The following is a 15,996-nucleotide window of genomic DNA, read 5'->3' on the forward strand; positions in this document are numbered from 1 at the left end:
GCTTGAAAGAGCCTTATCCCTATCCCTATCTGGCTTGAAAGAGCCTTATGCAGACTGCTTGTGGGCTTCTAAAAGCTTTTTTGCAAGAGTTTGCGTCACTTCTTGGTCTTTGGAGGTCGTAAAGCATAAGCTTCCATCAGACGAGTAAGAAGCACCCCTCCTAACAAGGAAGCATGTCGATCGATCACTCCAGCCCTTCGTCTTAGGCGTGACACCTCTTTCTCATAGTTGATCTAACTGTTGTTGCCACTGTTGTTCTTTCCTCACGTACCAACAACTGCTGACTTTGTGGGGGTAGAGGTTGTTCTTTGAGTTCGCTTTGTTCACCGCACTCAACCTCTGTGCTTCTTCCGATAACTTGTACTCTGCAAAGGCTTGCCAATGATCTTCTAGTTGTGACCACTTGCGAAAATCTGGCATTGTACCTTTCTGCACATATGTTCTGTTAAGTGTGCCCTTCCAGTTCTTAAATGAAATACCCATGATCATTAGCGTCTTACGCTTAACTACTTCCATATCTGCCCCTTCAAAGAAGTCAAACTTCTCTAATATCTTGGGCCACAAGATATCATTCTTAATCGAATCAGGAACCACGTATGGATCACCACATTCGTCAATCTACAATCTGTAGGTGATGGGCATGTGATCCTTAACAGTAATCCCACAAACTGACTTGTATGGCCCCAGAACTCTCTCAGGTGCAGTTGGCTCCCCTGCTGGTGAGACCTATGTGATCACAAATCGTCCCGTAGGCATCTTCGAGGGACCTCGGACACAATGCCGCTCCTAGAATTTCTCATTGTTGTGACCCTCCGGAGCATCAAGCATCTGTGCATAAGCGAAAAAACTATTGGGAACGTATACGATAATATGTAGAACAAATGCATTCATCTACTTATGAATTACCTCATCGCCTCCACAGGTATCTATTTGTTCCAGGTTGAGGTAGTGGCTGGGGCTACCTTCTTCAATGTTTGACGGTGACACTACATCTTCTTCTGGCACCTGGGCCGGATTGGTGGTTGGTGGTGCCATTCCTTCCTAGAAGTTCTGCATACGATGACGACGAGTGGTTGAGTAGTCTACATATAGAGGGTTGAGAAAGGAGGGAGATAGAGATAAAGGCGATAAGGGAGGGAGAGAGGTTATCGAAAGAGTGAGATAACCATGAAGGAATCGATAGATAGAATGCATACACATACAATAGTGTGATTGAGTATGTGAGAACCATATTTAACAAAAAAAGTCACATCTAATGTAGCAAAATAGGCATAAAGATACTGACAATTGACACATTGATCTTATAATTTAAATCATCTTACATAGCAAAATAATGATGATTACAACCATAACTAGGATTATAACATCTTTATACGTGAAATAACACTTCTTCTTATTTTCAAAGTTAGCCAATTTTAGCTCAGCTTGGATGATGTGACTGTTGTATGCCGCAATAGCTTCATGTTTGGACTTGTATCATTTGTAACATACTCCTTTGAATCAATTAACTTGTGCGTGATATTACTCCCAACTGGAGAACACTCCACTTTGCCGGCCACGATGGACAACATACCATGTCATAGCAGTCCTAAATTTCAGATAATTGGCATAAATGATATACTGGGCAGCGCTTTTCATACAAACTCATCATGGCAGTGCATTGATCAGTACTAAAATAAGCATAGCATCTATATCTATACATTAGGGTGTGTAAGAAGAAAAGCAACAAACAAAAACAAAAATAAGTCACCAGCATCATATGCAACCACCATCCAACAAAGAGTCTATTATTTGATTGATCCGCATTAGATTATGGAGATAATTATATACGACTGCAAACTCGACTAGGACAGTGAAAAGACATGCAAGGTGCATGTGTAAGTCGAGCTTTGCAGTCATAGTATGGTAAATAGTTCTTTAATTTTATCATTTGCAAAAAAGTAAAATAAGTATGAAAACAGTGCAATTTTTAATACAACACATAACTAGAGTTGAACTATGCCAGGACTGAACAATATACCATGTCATAGCAGTCCTAAATTTTAGAGAATATGTAAAAATGATATATTATACAAACCACACTAACACCAAAAAATGTTACTGTGAAGAAAAGATAGTGTTTATGTTATATTACAACACAGTGGCTCAAGCAAATGGTCTTATTAGGACTTCAAATTTGATTACCTGTTCGAAAAGGAAGCAAATGGACTTATTAGGACTCTAGTACTTGAGAAGAATGCTAGCTTTCTCTCTGAACATGTAAAGGAATACGGCCTCGAGCCATATCTTCATTGCCACTATTTTATTGTATTTCAAAAGAAATGTTTGCTTCTCTGTAGAGAGCATGACCTTATTAGGACTTCAATAATTTGCACCAATGTCCTCCACTGTTCTATCATATCAATGTACATAAACTGACACCTCTTGTAAATAACATTTGAGCTTAACTAAAAAGGTCAAGCTCCAATTGCTTGAAACGCAGAAAACAAATAAATCTTTCCCAAGGAATAATTAGGTTGCATAGCACCATCAAAGAAATCAAAACATGATAAAGACAAGCTTGGCAATCCAAATACTTATGCCTAGCACAACTCCATATCAGTAATTCTATATCTACATTCCATTCTCACTGCATTTCGAAACAAATAAAACATGCAAAGCAATAAACTAGAGAAGAATCTCCACAGCTTACTAGAAAAAAGAAACCAATGTAAGCCCATAAGGCCGTCAAATTTCTGCAAGGAAGCCACTGTGTTGGAACTATTTCCAACTACAGTGCCAAAGGGGGGCTGTAGCCATGAACAGTACCGATGGGGTTCGATCCGAGCAAAGAGAGAGGAATGAGTGGAGGAGAGAGGAACCCCTCGGTACCCTTAACCTCTTGGGTCCTTTATATAGGTGAGGGTGAGATGTGAAACTTCCTCTCCCACCCTGGGTGGGGTACAAATATTACAAGTAGGTCCCTAGGCCTTATATGGGCTGCTGCATTACACTGGCTCCTAGGTAGTCCTGGACCTTTCCTCCAACAGTAGACCCTCAGCTGTAAGCTCCGATGGAACAGCGGGACGAATAGCTATGACTAGGAAAGGGCCCAAGTTTATTGCCGACATGTACGCCTCACCAAAAAGTCCATCCCAAAAACCTAGTGGGAAAAAAGGGGATGGAGAAAAGAGTGCGTAGATGGCACTGGTTTTTCTTTACATGACTGCTAAAGCTAGATACACTCTCATGTCTATGCTTCGTCTCGCCCGGCGAAGTGGGTCTCTGGCGGAGGTAGATCTTTTCGGATGACGTCGAGGGTACATCCTTGTCCTCGACAGAGGAGGTCTCAATGAAGGCTGTTGTTGGGGCTTCGGCAAGCGTGGCTTCATCGTAGCTGATGAAGCGGGGGTCGAAGGCTACGGTCGTGGCCTAGGGGTCAAAGGCTGGAGGTCGAAGCCTACTGCTAAGGCTTCGGGAGGTGATCCTCCGCAACAGGAGACGAAGGCTCTTCTTCGTCCTAGTCGGCGAAGGAGATTCCGGCGAAGGGGTCTTTGGTGAAGCGCTCAGCGAAGGTTGCCGCCGAGGCTTCGGCGGGAGCAACATCAACGTAGTCGACGTAGTCGAGGTCGAAGGCTGTCGCCGTGGCTCGCTTAGGTTAATGGTGCTCAAGCGTCTCCGCTCACGTGCACCGGTCGAACTCTTGAGACCCTGGACGGGATTTTTAACCTAAGTACCCCCGTAGCCCCTCTTGACCGGTGTTCGTGAGTGGTGAAGGATGCCGCGTAGTTGACGTAGTCGAAGTTATCATGGGTGATGCCGCCACGTCTGAGGCGTATTTGTCACGGTTGAAGCCCCTCTAGTCAACGTAGACACGGTCGACAGAAGCGTAGAATTCATCGGCCGAAGCCCCTCTGGTCGACGTAGTCGTAGTTGATGTTGGCGTAGTCGTTGTGACCGAAGTCGTCGGCCGAAGCCCCTCCGGTCGACGTAGTTGTAGTTGACGTCGGTGTAGTCATCGCGGCCGAAGTCGTCGACCGAAGCCCCTCTGATCGACGTAGTTGTAGTCGACGTTGGCGTAGTCATCGCGGCCGAATACGATTCTTTTGAGTCGATGTTGAAGGTGCCAACGTGGCTGAAGGAGTAGGCATTATCGACGAAGGCGATCGGCAATGCACTTTGTACGAAAGGACCTTCGACTCCTCGGAGCACAAAGGGCCGCCGTGTCTTCAAGACTTACTGTCTGAGGTCCGAGTGGAGCGTTGCTTTTATCTGAAGCTGAGCGGCATCTCGGTTCTTGTTGGCGGGCCTTCGGTCGCCTTTTAAGTCGTTTGGTGCACTGCCTTTATCTAAGGACCAGCGGCACTTCGACTTCCTGTCCTGCAGGACCGTAGGTGCTTCGCACCCCTTTCTAGAGACGAAATACACATTATAATCGATGTATTGTCATTAAAAATAAATATTTAGATGCAATGATGTAATCTAAAGACATAGTTTATCTTCAGTGCGGGGCAGGCACTCTTAGCCCCCGTCTTAAAGTCGAGAGGTGCACTACCTTTGCTCTAAGGTCAAGCCACACTTCGGCTTTTTATTCCCGAAGGTATCTTTTGCCTTCGATGCGGGGGCAGGCACTCTTAGCCCCCGTCTTTTGTTCTTAAGTCAAGAGGTGCCCTGCCTTTATTCTAAGGCCAAGCCGCACTTTGGCTTCTTGTTTCCGAATGTCTCTTTTGCCTTTGGTGTGGGGGCAGGCACCCTTAGCCCCCGTCTTTTGTGCATGCATCAAGTAAATGCATGAAAAGTACAAACAAAGAGTAATTGCTTCGGTATAATGATAAATGTAGCAGCGAAGGATAAAACCTTCGGTGCATGAGGGATAAGCCCCATCCTGCAAATTTTAAAAAATTCTTGCATATGAGGAATAAGAACCTTCAGGTACGAAGGTTAAAACCTGTGTTTGAGGAATAAACATTCCCTCGAGCGAATGGTAAGAACCTGCATATACGAAAAACAAACGCTTTGATGCATTCATGTTATAAATACATGGAAGGTAGAACTCTGGCGCTCATGCAAAGAACTAGTGCTTTGATACAAATGCAAAGAGAGCGCACGAAAAACGCTTCAACATACAAGCGAAGGGTAAACAGAATAAATACTCCCTCATGTAGAGGGTGAGATTCCTGCATTTGTAGGGAACAGGTCCTTCGAGGCATATGAGTAATGCAAGCATAAAGATAATAAGTACTTCGGCAACTGCACGAAGGATAAACGCTTCGATACATATGCGAGCGTTCGAACAAGTAAACATACGCGAGGAATAAATATCTTGATGCACTTATGCAATGTAGGATGTGCGAAGCGTATACACTCTCCAGTGATGATGCTATACACAAATATGAAAAGTATGCGCTTCCTCGCGAATGCGAAATCATGATATTCATGCATGCGAAGCACATATTTCCGTGAAGCATGCATTCATGCAAATGCGTAAAAAATAAATATTTCGGCACATAAATACAATATATGAGGTATATTTTTCACTATGAAAAATAAAACACATATGAAGGACACCTGCACGAGAGGAAGAAATAACCCCTCAAGTGGAGCATAAAAACCTGCATACTTGCGAGTGGTAAAAACAAGTACTTGGACTCGTTTATGCTATGCAAACGCAAGAAAGGTGAGTATTTTGGTGTTCATGCGAAGAACATGTACTTCGATGAGAATGCAATGCGAGCGCGTGAAAAATAAACGCTTCGACATACAAGCGAAGGATAAGTGCTTTGATGCATATGTAATACAAGCGCGTGGAAATTAAACATGTGTGAAGAATAAATACTTCAATGCGTGAATGCAATGCACACGAAGAGACATATGACATACGAGAATACATACCCATGCGAAAGGTAAATCATGCGCTAAGCTTTGGGCACACGTGACGATTAATACTCCAGTATACTGGTGCAACGCACATATGCACGTGAAGATTTAACGAATGCGTATGTATGCTTTGAAGATCAAGTCAAAAGCAAAAATTGCACATAACAGAACACAAAAACAGATGTGATCCGGCGGTAGGATTATGGACTACCAAGGTGAACAGCTAGGTTCGAATCCCAGCTGTGGCACATATTTTTGCAGATATAGTACAAGAATAGCTGGTGGGATGGGCTTGGAGAGTTACCTCTTGGCTGGGTCTGTACCAAAGGTCGATCTGAAGGCCCATCTTGCCGAAGGTGTCCTCACTTCAGTGGCACACCTACCCATTTGAAGACCTAGGTGCGGGGTCGAATCCCGCATGACCGAAGTCAGAGGCACGAGAGCGAAGCCCGTGGGCGAAGGCCCACCCGTGCCGAGGCTTGGGCGGGAGGGCGAAGCCTGCATGGTCAGAGGCCCGTGCACATGGAGCGAAGCCCGTCCGACCGAAGGCTAGACACAATGGGTAAAGCTCGCGTGTTTGTAGGCCTGTGTGCGCGAAGGCCCGCACAGGGGGGAGAATCCTGTCCAACCGGAAGGCCCAAGCGAGATGGTGAAGTTCGCATGGCCGAAGGCCTGCACGTGCGGCGCGAAGCCCGTCCGAAGGCTCACGCGCATCCGAAGCATGTCCGAAGCCCTGTTCTGAAGGTCCATCTGGCCGAAGTCGTCCTCCAGTGGCACACCTCCCAGGCCGTGTCCTTCGCCAGTCAACGGAGTTGAGCTGTGCCCCTTGCCAGCCGAAGCTTGACTGGGCATTTACCTACCGAAGGATAAACGGGCCTTGCCAGCCGAAGGTTAGGTGGCCCATCGCACCAAAGTCATGGCCTCCATGTGAAAGCTGGCCGGATGGGCTTCGCCAGCTAGTCTGGCTGGTCCTTCGCCAGCCCAGCTGAGCGAGTCCCGTCGCGAGCCTGTGTTTCGCCAGCTGAGGGCTTTCCCGCGTCAGTCGAGTGCATCCCTTCGGGAACCGAAGCCCGACTGGGCCGTTGCCTTCCGAGCGTGTCCCTTCGCGAGCCGAAGGCTAGGTCGGGCTGTCGCTAGCCGAGCGCATCCCTTCACGAGCAAAGTCCGGCTGGAACTTTGCTAGCAAAAGGCCTCACCACGCCAGCTCGGCTGAGTTCGCCAGCCAAGTGAGTCCCATCGTGAGGCCAAGCTCAGCTGGGTCTTCGCCAGCTGAGTGCATCCTTGGGCGAAGCACGCCTGATATTCAAGCGAAGCAAGTTTGTCTTTGGCGTGATGTTTGCCCAAAGGATTCGTACCTGTGCAGGTCAGTACAGGAAAAAATGCCTAGTGCAAAGCAAAGATCAACTGGTGCCAGCGAGCTAGCACTAAAATTAAAGTGATGTCCTATTAGCCTGTCTCGGTAGTATGAAATGTAGCGTGTACCATCTTCGGATGATGGTGATTAGCAACACTCATTTCAATTTGTCATCTGACCGAAGGCCAAAGGAGAGGCCCACCTACCCTTCGCGCAAAACAAGGTTGTGCTTCGCGTGACATTGTTTGTACGAAGGGTATATAGCTTGCGAGCAAAGAGAGCAGCCGGTGCTAAGTGCCTCTTCCGAAGGTTCCTATCTTTTACAAAACTAAGACAGGATAAAGGTTAAATAGATAATCAGGCCTGACGACAAAGATAATACGAAGGCTGATGAAATCCCTTTCCCCGACGAAGGTTGACGAAGGGTTTCTTTTAATATGAAGACCTCCTCTTGACGAAGGGTGCCTCCTCTTGACAAAGGGTGCCTCCTGTACGAAGACTTTTTTTTTCTATGAAGGCCTCCTCTTGTACGAAGGGTAGCTCTGGTATGAAGGGTCTTCTCACTATTCAGAACCGGGATCCCCACGGACGGTGCCAACTGTTGGAACCATTTCCAACTACAGTGCCGAAGGGGGCGGGGGACTGTAGCCATGAACAGTACGACAGGGTTCTATCCGGGCAAAGAGAGAGGAATGAGTGGAGGAGAGAGGAACCCCTTGGTACCCTTAACCTCTTGAGTCCTTTATATAGGTGAGGGTGAGATTTGAAACTTTCTCTCCCACCCTGGGTGGGGTACAAATATTACAAGTAGGTCCCTGGGCCTTATATGGGCTGCTGCATTACACGGGCTCCTAGGTGGTCCTGGACCTTTCCCCCAACACACTCTAATTTAGTTTTGCTGGTTTAGTCTCCATTCTATTCAAGTTTGTATAATCAAGCACTTCTAGCTCACTAGGAACAAAGTGATAGATATCCATCAATTTAGGCAAAATATGAGCAAATGTGATATATGAATGCACCTTATTGCACAATACGACATGATAGCAGCACGATGGCCTGGCATCATAGCGGCACGATGGTCGGGATCACATAGAGAAGAATGAAGGGGCATCACACGGCTCGGCCAGAGCACCGGCTACAACAGCTCGGCCAGGAGGGGGATGGCTACTCACCATGGTTTCAGCGGTCGTCATCGGGGAGGAGGCAGCCAGAGTCATGGAGGAGCGCGATCCAGGGATGAGCACGAGCCGATGAGGATGCGGTCGGAGTTGGGAGGAGTACGGGTCGGGAGGAGGACGACGGTGTCAAGGAGGACGAGAATGGCACTGGGGAGGAGGACGACGACATCGAGGAGGATAGGGACAACGGGCTCGGGCTCGTGGTTCTCCGGCGGTGTGGGCTCCTCGGTGTTGGGAGACATTTCATCGGAGCGCACATGAGGGAAGGGGAAATTTTTTTTTCTATGTATCAGAGGGCGCAGGTGTCGAGCCATTTTATCAGGGAGGGCCTTCACTGCTGGCTTAATATGCTCACCGGCAGTGAAAGGGTGCCTTCACTGCTGGCTCAAGAGGATGACCGACAGCGAAACTACTTTCACTGCTGGCTCAATAAATCCACCAGTAGTGAAAGTAGTTTCACTGCCGGCCCAATATGTCCACCGGCAGTTAAACCCCTTTCACTGCTGGTGCCGTAGGGTGCAAAAAATTTATTTTAGTTTCACGTGCGCACACAGAGAATCGAACCCATGACCTGCACCAAGTAAGACCGAACAAACCGCTGCGCTACTCAAGAGTTCTATATTGAGTTTGTACTATCTATATTTATTAATATTCTGTTGACCTAAAATCCTAATACATATTTATTTAAATTTGAACTTGCTACATACCAAAATTAAGTTTTGTATATACCTAAATTTCCTAGTTCAATTTTCTAATTCAAGAAAAAATTAAAATAAATATGTTCATACCTAAGTTTCTATATTGGGGCTGAAGAGGACAACCGACAGTGAAACTACTTTCACTGTTCGCTTAATAAATCCACCGATAGTGAAGTAGTTCCACTGCTGGCCTAATATGTCCACCGGCAGTGAAACCCCTTTTATTGTTGGTACCGTAAGGTGCAAAAAAAATATTTTAGTTTTGCGCGCGCGTAGAGAAATTGAAGCTTCAAGAACAAAAGTGAGGTATAATTAAAATATATAATTGGAGCTTCCTATATATATTAATTTCATCGATAAATATTTTAAATCATTAAAACTTGCTAATTCATTATTAAAAATAAAAAAATTAATATGCTCAATAATAAAGACATCTTCCACCATCGCCACTACAAATTGAAGCTTTCATAATAAAAGTGAGGTATAATTGCATCTAAAATAAATTCATACATAGCAATTAATACTTTGTCTTAATGATTCGCCCTTCATATGATCACGGCGTACATAAGGAGGTTCATCGGTGTCTTCCATGGGACCTAGGTCGATGTCCTCTCCGAAAGGAGGTAGCGCATCGAATTAATTGTAGTCTTACTCATCAACAACATTCTCCACTCCGACAATCCTTCTTTTTCCTTGAAGAACCACGTGGTGCTCCTCAATGTTAGCCGGGTTTGGGTCCTTTACAGAGAAGACTTGCATAACATCATTTGCAAGTACGAATGGTACTTCCCTGTATCCAACGAGTTTTTGGTCCATTGTAGTCATACCGTACTTGTCGATCTTCACACCCCTGGGAGTTTGATCCATTGGCACTGGAAAAGAGGAACCTTTAACAATCCATAGTCGAGCTCCTAGATCTCCTCTGTGAGTCCGTTTTAGGTCTCCCTATTTCTATTACAGTCGTAGGCTTCTATACGAATAACACTATTTTGGTTGGAGCTCTTATTATCCTGAGCTCTTGTATAAAATGTATAGTCATTTATGTCATATCCTTGAATGTGAAGATTGTAGTTGACGTTCCGTGAACCAACACATTCAACTGAGCACACTCTATCTGCTTATCCATCACCTGTCTACGTAACCAAACGCCAAAATGATCTTGGTGCTCTCGCGCAATCCAAACATCGGACTTCCTTGGGTTTCTGGTGCGTAGCATCTTCTGGTGTTTTTCGACATATGGGTCCACTACAACTGGTTATTGCAGAATTGCGAAATGTGCTTGCGTGAATGAAATGAGTTCATTAGTGCAGAATGAGTTTGCACCTATCGTCCCTTTCCCCTGTAGCCTCCCCTCATAGTGAGATACAGGCACACCAATCGATTTGAGATTCATGTAGTCGATGCAGAAATCAATTACCTCATCGGTTCCCTAGCCCTCGGCCATGCATCCTTCCTGCCGATTTTGGTTACGAATATATTTCTTAAGAACTGCCATGAATATCTCGAAAGGGTACATCTGATGCAGAAACACAAGGGCCAATAATCCGTATCTCTTTCACAATGTGAACAATGAGATGCACCATGATATCAAAAAATGATGGAGGGAACAATGCCTCAAGTTGGAATAGAGTCTCGACCACATCTTCCTACAGCTTATCTAGCTTGGTCATATCGATGGCCTTCTGTGATATTGTGTTGAAGAATTAACACAACTTTATGATTGGGATTCGGTCCTTCAACGGTAGAATACCTCTAATTGCAATTGAAAGCATCTGCGTCATTATAACATGACAATCATGAGTCTTTATGCCAGTTAATTTTAAGTCTTTCATTTTTACTACTCTCTTTATGTTGGCGGAGTAACCGGATAGAACTTTGATTCCATGCAAGCACTTGCACATTGCAATTTTCTCAGCCTTGCTTAGATTATAGTTAGCGAGGCCAAGATATTTGTTGCATTGTTCCTTCTCTTCGGGATGTAGATCATGTCTGAATTCAAACATTTCAGGTCCTTCCGTGCTTGGGGTCTATCCTTTGTTTTGCCAGGTATGTCTAGTAACATACCAATCATGCTATTGTTGGGGGAAATAGACCAGCCTGAGGATAATAGTTGATGACCGCTATCAAAGGTCCCTTCGGAGCCTTCGGTCTCCGGACCCTCAGTGGGAGGCCCGACTTCTGGAGACTGCGGGCCCCTTCAGGCCACCCCTCCGGCCGATACGTACATGGCCTTCCAAAGACTCGAAGCTACAGCAAGTCTCTCCAGAGCCTTCGGCCTTCGGACCCTCAGCAGGAGGCCTGGCCCCCGGAGGCTGCGGACCCCTTCGGGCCACCCCTCTGGTGCCCGTACGGCCTTCCGAAGCCTAAAGATGCAACCGATCTCCATAGATAATATCAGGAAAGAAAGTACACTCCCTTGAAGCTGACCTGATGCGAGGTGACGGGCGATTAATGCTGGTGCAAGTGGTGCTTATCCTGACACCCCAGTGTGATAAAAGTCGTCCTGACACCCCCGGTAGAGCGGCACTGGGCCGCAATTGGCGACCGGCTCACCCCTCAGGGGGTAGGCACCACAATAGTTACCATAGTAGATATTTATCTTCTATGCAGGGTAAAAAATAGTTATCCAGGATAAGGCCCAATAATTCAGTCAGGTTCTAGATATTTGTACATCGTGATAACTTGTACACTAAGCTATGTACCAGCCTATAAATAGGGGCTCGTGGTCATCTGGGAAGGAGAGAGGTCATCGGGAGAACGCTCAAGGCAACACACATGACACAGAGATGCCCAAGCACTAAACCACGCTGTGATACTTGCCCCCAGACCGATCCATTTTTCTACTATCAATATATTTATGGTGTTCCTTCCTCTCAAACTTCATCTCAAAGCTTGAGTCTCCTCCTTAGAAGAAACTCTCGCTGTACTTGCTGGGGCAATACAATCTCTTGCTCCAACAGCTATCACACAGATTCTTCTCAATGTGCATGACATCGATTGCGTGTCGAACTACTAAATCCAGCTAATATGCTATGTCAGAAATGGCAGATTTTGTTTTGAATATAGGATCTCTAAGATTAGATTTTGGAACTGGTGTACTCTCGCATTCCTTTTCAAGGATAACGCTGAGTCCCTTTACCATCTCATATACCTATCTTCCAGTGTGATGCTTAGGAGGTGATCGAGTCTCAACTTTCTCATCAAAAGCTCTCCTGTTGCTACGGTACGGGTGATCCTTGCAAATAAATTTACGATGACCTAGGTACACCATTTTTTAGCTATTCTTTAGCCACAAGGTCTCTATTTCATCCAAGCAATGCACGCATGCATAGTAGCCTTTGACAGTCTGACCTGATAGGTTGCCAAGGGTTGGCCAATCTTGTATTGTTACGAACAACATTGTGTAGGGTGAAGTTCTCTCGTTTGTATGCATCCCATACCTGCACACCATCATTCCATAGTATTACAAGATCTTCCATTAATGGTTTCAAGTAGACATCGATATCATTGCCAAGTTACCTTGGCTCTGGTATTAGCACCGACATCATAATGTACTTCCTCTTCATTCACAACCAAGGAGAAAGGTTGTAGATACATAGAGTCAGAGGCCAAGTGCTATGACTACTGCTCATGTTGCTGAACGGATTCATCCCATCCGTACTCAACCAAGATCTTATATTCCTCACATCTTCTACAAATGGCTTCTTATATTTCCTATCGATGTTTCTCCACTGTGTAGAATTAGCGGGGTGTCTCAGCATTCCATTATCCTTGCGCTCATCGTGGTGCCATCGCATCAGTTCGGCATGCCTTTTGTTCGCGAATAAACGCTCCAAACGGGGGACTATAGGAAAATACCACATCATCTTCACGAGACGCCTTTTATTCTTTCCTTCACCATCGATATCAGCACTGTCATGCCTGTACCATGCTGCACCACAGACGAGACACGCTTGCAAGTCTGCATGCTCTCCGCGATACAACATGCAATCATTTGGACATGCATGTATTTTCTGTATTTCCAACCCCAATGGGCACACAACCTGCTTGGCCTGGTACGTATTTTCTAGCAGCACATTTTTCTTTAGAAGCATTTTTTTAAGAATAGTAACAACTCTGTGAAGCTCATATCAGACCACCCATTGCTTGCCTTTAATTGCAGGCGTGAAAGCACGGTATGCAACTTTGTGTGCTTCTTTTCGTAGCCTGGGAACAACGGTGTTTTAATGTCCTCTACCATACGTTGGAACTTTTGAAACTCTCTTTCATTGGTGAAGTTCCCCTCCCCTTCACGGAACATCTGCTCCAGATCATTGACGTTGGCGTCGGTCAACATCTCCTCTAGATCATCATCAGCCAACATATCTCTGGCAGGCGGCATATCAATGTATTCGTCGATTGGCATATCAGTGCATATGTCTTCGTCTTCTCTTCCAATGTATTACCCTTCCTGTACGATCTTAGCTTCACCATGCTCGGTCCAATGGGTATAGCCAGGACTGCTGGGTGGTGGCGAACTGCTTCTTGTTCTCGCACTCGACAATGTACTGAGACTGTGTATTTGACTTGTGCGCTGCGGCTGCTACCAGGAAACCTTCCACACCATTCTTGTACTGTGCGCTCATACGGCTCGCATCGTACATCTATCTTCTGTTCATCTATAATTATATTATTATTGTAAATCCAAATTCAAAATATCTAGAAGATTTTGCAATCACCAACAAATAAATTACCTCACCATCTCCTACCGGCAATTGACCAGGGTTGGAGGAGCCACCTTTTACATGCTTTCGTGTCCGCTTTCGATAAGTATTTGTTGGTGCCATCCTAGCAATTTTCTTTATTATTCAACCCTTATCTAGGACTCATTAAGGAAAAATGAAAAATAAATACACCCATACCTAAAGTTTATATTTTGGAGGTTGCTAATTAAATAAAATATAAAAAAATATAATTGGATCTTGCTACATACCTAAATATCATGGCTAATTTTTCTAATTCATTAAAAATCAAAAATAAATATGCTTATACCTAAAGTTTCTATATTGTAGACTTCTAAATTTATTCCTATGGTTCATTAGGATCAACTTTGTAGATTTGCCTAGGTTTCTATAGGGATAAGATTAACTTTAGTTTTTCAGTAACATTTTGAGTGAAAATGCTAAATATAGGATTAACTTTAAGGATTTCAACTTACTTGACCTCAAGAAGCTCTTGCTAGAAGCTTGCTTGCTGTTGTGAAAAAATCTAGAGTTCACTTACTGTGAAAAATGAAGAAAAGAAAATGAGCAAATGGAGAGGAAAGAAGAGATTTTGTTTGGATAGCTAGAGAGAGCTCATCTAGACATCCTTCTTGACCAAAATTGAACTTGAGTGGTGGAAGAGTCAATATGGGAGAAGGGATGAAGTGGTTATTAGAATAGGAGATTTTATAAGGGAGAGAGTTCTGAAATGACTCTGTTAGCTCGAGGTAGAAGAAGGTGGAAAAGAGGAGGATATCACTGCCGGCTCATATATTCCGCCGGCAGTGATGTAGAGATATCACTGTCGGTTAGTAGATTAAGTCGACAGTGATGAGGGTGGGTCCATCACTGCCGGCTCAATTCATCAGTCAGTAGTGATGACCTTTATCACTGCTGTTTCATAAGCCACGATGATTGATTCTTTCCGCGCCTAATGAACCGGCAGTGATGCCTCATCACTGCTGGCCCATGAGGAACTGACAGTGATAGACCAGCATATGAGTCCAGTTCTATCAAGAGATGGTTGTTTCGCTAGCTGATAATCGTTTTCTCTAACATCCATCTCTCTCTCCTCCGTATCATAAATAAAAATCCAACATGACTAAGATACGAGATGACTATGCAATGATTGACTGTGGACCATTATATATGCCCTAAGCATAATTAGAAAGCATGACATTGTACAGTGAGTTATCAACTCATCTTTAGCTGCTAAATTCCAGTGAAATTGCTGCAATCCAACTAGAAATTAGCTCAAGCTGGCTCGTGCTCCTTTAAGGCAAAGGTTGTGTTAGCCAATCGTGGTTGCATCTAAGCCGAGCCAATCCAAAGCCATCCAGGGTTTCTCGAACTTCACCCGTTCCACCTCGTCCTTGCAAAACAACTAGCGAGTTGCAAGTCGGGTCACCTCGCACATGCAAAACAACTAGCAAGATACAAATAGTTTCATATCTTACATTCTTTTGATAGGAGTAGGTGCATATGGAGGCGAGAGAACAGCAATCTAAACTGAACAAGAATCTTGCCTTGGATTTGGGACTGAAAATTTGTTTGCGCTCATCCATCTCACAAATGTTCACGAGAAACAAAGAATAAGGTCTACGTAGTACGCAGAGCTCTTGTATTTTACAGAGGGCAGCCAAAATCTCAGGTTGCTCGGGCATAGAAGAAGTGTTATCCAATGAACTTGTCATCGCATGGTCAAAGAACAGTCTGTCAGTTCATTTGTCTTGTTCAAAGAACTATGTATAGGGATGAGGTAAATGTCAGGGCGATGCACGAAGATATGTAAATGGATGTGCCGAATATGATCGTTTAATTTCTCGCAAAACAATGTGATCATTTAATTTATTTTACATGGTGATAAAAAATATGTTTGTAGGGGTATCGGGTCTTGCATCTTTGTAGGCCTGAAGAGGACTTGGGCCTAAGGAACGTGGAAGGAACGATGAGGAGAGTTTTTTTTTTATATTTTTTATTAAAAATTTAAATAAATAGATTCTCCGTAGGAGAAATTGTAAAATTAGGTGCCTGGGGGCTGCAGCGGTTAGGCAACCTAACCGCCCCTTGAGAGGGCGGCAGGCCGGTTAGGGCTTTTTTTTTCCTCTAAAAATGTAATTTTTTTGTAATTCAAGAAATAAAAAAAAGGCTTCAAGAAAATTTGGAAT

The sequence above is a fragment of the Phragmites australis genome, chromosome 13 (assembly GCF_958298935.1).
Source record: "Phragmites australis chromosome 13, lpPhrAust1.1, whole genome shotgun sequence".
Classification (NCBI taxonomy): Eukaryota; Viridiplantae; Streptophyta; class Magnoliopsida; order Poales; family Poaceae; genus Phragmites; species Phragmites australis.